Genomic DNA, 8713 nt, shown 5'->3' on the forward strand with positions numbered 1-8713 from the left:
CATTTCTAGAAGCTAAAACTTGAGAACAAATTTAATACACATATGTATAAATATAGCTAACACTATGTCATGCAGATTTCTAGAAAGTGGGTAAATTCTTTAGAGATAAATCAAAGCTAAAAATGAAGTTTAGACAAAAGCAGTTAGGGAAGCTATATTTTATGATGCTACTTAAATAATGTGATTAAATGAATATTATTTAAATAATAGGATTAAATAAAAACATTATAGATAATACCATACATTAGTCATAGAAGAATTGGCACATTTATTTGTCCCAGCTGGGGGGAGGGGGGAACCTCCACAAGTGTAGATTCATTCTCACTCACAGAGTTAAGATACACAAAAAATAAAGGAAGCACAGTAATCCTTAGAGAAATATTTTAAGATACAGGAAAACTTTTTACAAAGTATGTTTTGACTTTTTACAAAGCAGCTTTGTCAGGTTACCATCCTTCATTAATTAACAAAACAGTCCCAGCCCTATTCCTTGAGTCTATGGACCAATTGTTTAATTTCATATGAGTCAAGTAGACTAATTCAAGAATCTGCACTAGGTACATGAACATCAACAATACAGATTTACAGATAGAATATTTTTAAGCCAAATATTTTAGTTATTTGCCTTGAAAGAAAAGATAGATTTAGACTCTTACTCAAAATTAAAGTGAAGATAGCATGGAAATATATTTTTAAGCAGTAATCAAACAAGGCCAGCTTCCTAAGAGTCAGAGGTATAGTTAGAAGTCTCTCTGCAGTTATTATTTCAGAAACAATTCTCAACATGTGTGTGTACTTGTGTGTTAATATTTAATGCTGCTCCTTTGGCTTTCTCTTTATATATATTTATTTAGATACCATAAACCCCTACCGAAATACAGAGAACTGAATGCAGAATGATCCCTTTAGCTGACCCAACACTGCAGTTTTAAAGATAGTAACTGATAGCTGGTGAGGAGGTGTGTGGTGGGCCTTGCTTTTCAACCTTCATGGGATCCCTGTGGGCTCACCCTGGAGCATTACCTCTCCAAGTGTGTCCCTTGGAATCCCAGTGCCTACAGACTTATTAGTTTTATGGTTGACTCTCTTTAAGAAACACTTTTCATTATGCCCCCTGCCCGTTATACCTGAGCACATCAAAGGTTCCAAGAAGTCTCGTAATTTAATCTGCTTAACCTTAACTTGGTATTTCTCCTTTTTGGAACATATGAACATGCAGTCATCTGATGTGGGTGCAGAAAGAGGTGCAGTCTCAACCAGAAAGGACCAGGTTATTCCCATTGTTATTTCGTGTGCCATATGCCATTCCCCATGTCCCCTTCCCCCTCTTCCCAAATAAAGGTCCCCAGGCAGTTAAAAAAAAAAAAAAATATATATATATATAAATATAAATACATATACTCTCCTTCCTGCCTATTTTTTCCTTGTTTCAATATACATATCCATTATCTTTTGTAGATTATTTGTAAAATAAGTCATTCAGGGACGCCTGGGTCGCTCAGCTGTTGAGCATCTGTCTCCAGCTCCGATTTTGATCCCCAGGTCCTGGGATCAAGTCCCACATCGGGCTCCCTGCAGGGAGCCTGCTTCTCCCTCTGCCTATGTCTCTGCCTCTCTCTTTCTGTGTCTCTCATGAGTAAATAAGCAAAATCTTTATAAATAAATAAATAAATAAATAAATAAATAAATAAATAAATAAATAAGTCATCACAGTGTATAAAATTATATACTGAAAATCACAATTTCAATAAAATAAAAACACGATTTTTTTATATAAATTACATGAAAGTAATTGCCTTTCCTTTATTTGCCAGCCACATAATAGGATGATTTGTTTAAATTTAAGGTTTACTTTAGAGAATATCACTTGCAGTATAGAGTTATATTTATATAGTTATATATATAGTTTTATATAGTTATTTATGTAGTTAAGTAGAATTTATGTACATTATTCTATACCTTAAAATGTTTATAGATTTTTAAATTATAATCGTTATTATTTTATATTATGTACATCACAGGAAATGTGCTGGTTCTTTTTTGTATTTAAGGTACTGATCAATATTAGAAGATCGTCATTCAAAAAGACTTTTTTTTTCGCTTTTGACTGTAGAAGAATATATTCCTGTTTACTTAAAATAACATGAGTTATTTTTATTCTTCATGCTGAAGGAAATCTGTGTTAGCAAACTTAATGTTTCATAATTAAATTTTCTATTTTCCCTATCCACTTAAACATCATTAACACATTTATTAACACTGAATTCAATGTGCTTAGATAATCCGTAAATCTGGCAGCAATTTTCAAGTTAATACCTATGCATTACATTTACAATTATTTTTACTTCAGATATGAGTCATTAATATAATTAATGTACCACTGATGAATTATATAGACATTATTTTGGTGACTCAGTCATGTTTAAGTTTAATGACAAATGTCAATTTCAAATGGTGTTGTCCTACATTTTTCTTCCTGTTTACAGTTTCTTAAGAACAACAAAAAATATCTTATAAAAATTATGACATGAAAATCCAACTACTGAAACAAATTTTTAAAATGTACAGGTTACTTTGCTGAATTTTATGTGTACAGCTTATAATCATTTGGGAGGAAATGGAGAATTTACTTATTTTTAGGTGTATTTAGATGTATAGGCATTACTTTTCCAATATCTGTTATTGAGAATCTATATGTCAATGCCTTTTGTTATAATTAATTGTTTACTCTTAAAATTCCTATTTCTCTAAAGATTTACACTTTAAAAGTCACCCTGCAGGACTTCTGTGATTTTAGGCTGACATCCCCTAGTTTTTCACCCTTATCGTACCTACTTTCCTTGACACAACCATTGTTTTTGACATTCCAAATCACTTTCGGTTTTTTAAGCACACTATATTTTTTATAATATTGTCTTTGCTCTTGCTCATGTTTCCTTCCCAATAGGTAAAATTTCCTCTATCATCTTAAATCATAGCTCAAATACCACTTCTACTCTGATCCCTTCCAGACTAACACATCCCTTCCTCATCCCTTTCCAAAAAAAAAAATTAATCACACTTCTATTGTTTAGACATGTTCTGCAACCATACAGATAATAAAACACCCATCACACTGCATATATTCTTTTATTCATATGTCTAACTCCCTGAAGAGATGAGACAATGTAATATATAATAATATAGTTTGGGTATAAAACATAACAAAGAGAAAGAAAATGTCTTATTAATATGCATGTACACTTTTATCTGTATATACTCAGGGTTTATCAATATAATATTCCCTCCGTGATACTAAATCAAACACGCCCTGGAATTCAGTAAACATAACATCTTTTATAAAGCAAAAGATGTTTCATTGCGGTATTTTCAGGTATAATATACAATCTTTATACCACGGCTGCTTACACTTGAGAAATGTTAACTCCCTCAGTGTATGATGGCAACTTTTTCGCTGCCAGAAGTATACAAGACAGCAAAGGCTTGTACAAAAGAGTACCTTTTGTTTTTGAGTATTCCTGTTTAAGTTTACAAATTACTATTTTACTCTTTTCCAGTTTTATTGAACTATAACTGGCATAGAACACATGCATGTTTAAGGTGCACAACATGATGTGATACATGCACACATTGTGAAATGATCTAGTGTACAGCATGATGACTATAGTAAACAAATACTATATTATATACTTGGAGTTCCTAGAGAGGAGATCTTAAATCTTATTACCACACATGCACAAAATGAAAATAATTTGAAGTGATGGAGGTGTTAACTAACCCTACGATAGTAACCATCGTACTTGACATAGTATTGATTTTCTTTATGCTTTTTCAGGGGGAATGCATCAGCCCTGCCCTCTGAAATGAGAAGCTGATGGGATTATTTGAGTTGATCTTTAATATAAACTTTTTTTATTTAGTCAAATATGTATCTTTTAATTTCAAAATAATAGTTCTATCAATTTCTTCTGAAGACATTGGAAACACATTCAATTTTTATTACCTGTAAATGTCTTGCAAATATTCATCATCAGTAATGGCATTTTTTTCTCTAACCCAAATATCCTGTTTTTTCTCCTATGTTCTTTTTTATGCGAGAATTTTGAATCGTCCCACATGATGATTATTCCCTGGATGTGGTGTTGAGTCTCTGAGCTCCTCTTAAAATGCAGTTCTCTGAACAAACAAAAATAGAACACTTCATTTTTAGTTGGAGTGGTGCAGAACTCCTGCCTGCCGGACCACTGTAATCTATCCTCCACCTTCTGCCACTTTACTGGAAGTGTTTCTGTTTTCATCTTTAGAGTCCGCATCCAATACAAAAATCTAATGGATTTTTCTTCAGAGCAACAACAATTATGTTACTTTACTTTCCTGAGGCAATGACAAGGTTAGTTACCCTTACATTTTTGGTTCCCTATCATTCTGATAATGACAATCTCCACATCTTCCTGCCGCTATAATTCCTTTGTGTTTTTCTTCACGTGCTTCTGTTTCTTTTTTTACCCTCTCTTTAATGGTGCTATTCTGGATTTCATTCCATATTCTCTCTGGTTATTTATCTACACCCTCTTATACACTATTTCCTAAAGGAAATTCAACCATGTCAATGGTTTCACTTCATATACCGTCCTCGATGGGTCCTTCAGAACCCTATTTTCAACCATTTATCAACTATCTCCCACTGATTCTTCGAGGAATGTTAAATCATGTAAAATTTTCCCCTGAATAATTGTAATTTATTCCAAAACAGAAATGTGTGCTGTCTTGGGGCAGAAAGGAATCTGTGCTCTGTTTTACTCAGAAATGTAAAGGTCAGGAGAAGGAAGATTTTCCCCAGATACAACATGCCAAAAACTTGAATCCCCTTAAATATAAACTAGCATGATGTATCCAGGGTGACTGTTCGATGTGAGAAACCTGGCCAACTCAAGAAAGAGAAGACCTGTTACCGTAGGAGACCAGGTCTATGGTGGGGGCATCTTTTGTGGTATAGAAGGAGGGAGAACTATCATGAGTTGACTAAGTAGCCTTCCAATCCTGGGTGGTTTCTGCTTTAGGTGTTTCACTTATATAATATTTCACTTGCTTATTCTTTTTGGTGATTTTGTTTCTAACATTTAAATTGTAAAAGCATATTAAAAATTTAAATAAAAACATCTAACATCATTTTCAAAAATTCTATCCTTAATCAACCATTAATGTAAAGTTCATAATTCAATAAATTTATATATATTATAGCATATATAGATAGATAACGTGTGTATGTATTGTACTATATGAGAAGTGCCCTCCCTTTTACATTCTGTTTAATTGCTCCAATTTCCATCTGATCAAGCAATCAAGGATTTATTATTATTACCTTCTCCATTATCCTTTACTGAAATACTTAATAGAATAGGAGTTTTATTCAGAACAGAAAAATTGGTTACACTTTGCAATTCTAGCAGGCATTAGCTCCTGGAAGTCTGAACCAACAGATGAAAGATTTGATTTGCTATTGCTTCTGCTATTCACTGCTATTGTTTTGAACAGTCTAACCTTTTGTAGAAGGAACAGTGGTGCTTGAAACATGATCTCCTTCTCTTTTTATTTTTTTAAAATATTTTATTTACTTATTTATTTATTTGAGAGTGAGAGAGTAAAAGCAAGTGGGGCGGGGGACAAGGAGAGAGAGACAAGCTGACTCCCCACTGAGTGCTCAGTTCTATGTGGGGCTCTATCTCAGCACTCTGAGATCAGGACCTGAGCTAAAATCAAGAGTTGGACCCTTAACTGACAGAGCCTCCCAGGTGCCCCTCCTTCTCTTTTTAAAGTCTAAATTCAATCATATATTCATAATTTTTCCTAAACAAACATTAGCCAACAGGGAGTATTTGATCCATATCATGGTGAAGAGAAATGGCAAATTTTGGACTCATCTAAATTAGAATCCTACTAAAAAAAGATAACATATGGAAAATATTCCTGTAAAATATCAGGAATAATTTAATAATTTTTAAATATTTTTTCACTTTGAGATGCTTGGTCACATTTAGTTTATTCATGGCTTTAGAAGAACTGTTAGATTATATTTAGGTCTATATCTCCCTTTCTACTCACGTCAATGAACTTTGAACAGAATGGGGTCAAGGTGTTGAGATTAGTACACAGATCACATTGTTAGTGTTTTGGTTATAAGTAGAAGACAGAAAAGAGAATAAAAGTACATTTGAAAGATATGATTCTGATACACAATCAATTGAACCTTTAAATTTAATTATGCTCTTTCCTGAAGGTCTTGATAGAACAAGAACAATGTGACAAAGAGACATAAATGCATAAAATCAAACTGGGTGCATCTTCAACAGGTTCAAGTTCTGATATCCATTGAGAGACCCAAGTCAGACATCTGCTTCTCAAACTTTTTTTTCTTTTTTTCCACTCAAAAGTTTGCAATGAAAAGAAAATGTTTGACATTTATTAATTTGGTCAAATTCACTGTATGTCATTGTGCATATGGTATGCTCTTATATATACACATACACTTTCCCTAGAGCAAGAAAATTTTACCCTTCCTACTAGATATGATTCTGGCAACTGTCTCATAGGATTAGAAGCTACTCTTGCAGAAGGCAGTGGCATTTACAGGACTGAGACTAAGGAGAGAATGGTAATCACAATTCAGTGTTGTGTATCAATGTACATAAAAAATTTCCTTCTTTATGACATTAGATCTACGAGATTAGGAACAGAACTAATAGCCCATTTCTTTTTTAATGGAAATATTAAATACTGTTTTCATTAAAAATAAAATCCAGTGGTCCCTTCTAACATATTTTAAATCTTTTATTCTTTTTCTAATATTCAGGGCAAAGAATATACCCTTGAGAATATAAAATCAAAAGTATACTTGACTTTAAAGTTAATATAATGGTCCTCATATTTTTATTTCCTTTTGTTACCAGACTTAAAATGGAGCATATACTTATTAGTTAATAGGGTAGTTGATTAATGTAATTTTATATTAGATATTGCTTGTACATATTGCACTCTTTTAGCAGAGAATTATTTATTATGTTGTCATGTAACATATTGTAATATTTTGATACATTGTATATTGAAGAGTATAATTATTTTAACAATAGTCATTTTGATGCTGGCATTTCAGGTTTTAACATTATATATTTCACTTAACATTATTAACATTCAAGCTCAGGATAGACAGTAAATATTTGCGGAATAAAAGGAAATGAAAAAATATACAATCCAGTTGATAAACTCCAGGGGGGAAAACAATCTATAAATTTAGATTTACATTTTCTTTTCTTTTCTACTTAATTCTGGAAATTAGGTTTGCCCCTCTCATATACAAAACCATGATCTAGTTTGTGTTTACTTCATATGCAACCATATTTTAATAGAGACCAAATAAAAATCATCTAATCAAATATTATGAATATTTTTGAATTGGAAATTGTCAACATTTGTATTTCTCTGTCAATGCTACTTATACAGTTATAAAATATTTTCTGTATTTGGGGATATAATATTCACCTGTAGTTTAAAAATGCTCTGTACATCTGAAGGCTTAGGTTCCAGGAAAATAACATTTTTTTAGTGTCTCTTTATGTTCATTTAAAAGAGTATAAGCCAAAAAAATTTTAAAAATTAAAATATAGGCCAGAAGGAGTTGCAGCAGTAGCAGCTGGAAAGGACCATGGCCAACAGTGAACACACCTTCGTTGCCATCAAGCCTGATGGAGTCCAGCGCAACCTTGTGGGAGAGACCATCAAGCATTTCGAGCAAAAGGGATTCTGCCTCATTGCTATGAAATTAATCCAGGCTTCTGAAGACTTTCTCAAGGAGCACTATATTGACCTGAAGGACCATCCATTCTTTGCCAGCCTGGTGAAGTACATGCAGTCAGGGCCTGTGGTTGCCATGGTGCGGAAGGGCCTGAATGTGGTGAAGACAGGCCAAGTGATGCTCAGAGAGACCAACTCTGCAGATTCCAAACCTGGGACCATCCATGGGGACTTTTGCATCCAAGTTGGCAGGAACATTATCCATGGCAGTGATTCTGTGGAGAGTGCAGAGAAGGAGATTGACTTGTGGTTCCAGCCTGAAGAGCGGGTGGATTACAAGAGCTGTGCTCAGAACTGGATTTATGAGTGCCAAGTGATGAGGGAGCAGACCTCAGTGCTCTGCCTGTTCCATTCCCTCTCCTACCCATGAGCAAGGGGCCAAGCTCTTGCAAATCCAGTTATTTTTGAGAACTTCCTTGTAACCTGGAGGGGACCTCTTGGAGCTGGGGGTGCTTCCTGTACAGTATTATGGGGCACCATCAGATTAAAATGTTTCATCCCATTGTAGGAAAAGTAAAATAAAATATAAAGAGCAAAAGCCATAGTTAGACATGACATTTCTTTAATCTAGCAGTTCAGATCTTGAACATGGTAAAACATATGTTTTACAAATAAACATTCCTTAGCCAGTAACCTATCAGTCACTGACATGACTCATACCACCGATACAGGGTAGAGGGTCCCTTCTTCCCATATTTACTTAAATGTGCTTTGTCCAGCACCATTTCCTTCAGGCCCATACAAATAAAGCAGTAGACTGTATGGAATTGGCACACACATTTTTAATGTTGATGAGCTGGTGAATAAGAATCAGCAATGACAGAATCAAAAAACTAGTTCTGCTATAAATTCTATGATTTTATTT

General features: G+C 33.7%; 1 pseudogene; it reads left to right on the forward strand.

Annotated features, from left to right (window-relative positions):
• Nucleotides 1–7667: 7667 nt before the first annotated feature.
• LOC144324008 (nucleoside diphosphate kinase A pseudogene) lies at nucleotides 7668–8289 on the forward strand (annotated as a pseudogene).
• Nucleotides 8290–8713: the final 424 nt, after the last annotated feature.

The sequence above is a fragment of the Canis aureus genome, chromosome 1 (genome assembly GCF_053574225.1).
Source record: "Canis aureus isolate CA01 chromosome 1, VMU_Caureus_v.1.0, whole genome shotgun sequence".
In the NCBI taxonomy this organism is placed as follows: domain Eukaryota; kingdom Metazoa; phylum Chordata; class Mammalia; order Carnivora; family Canidae; genus Canis; species Canis aureus.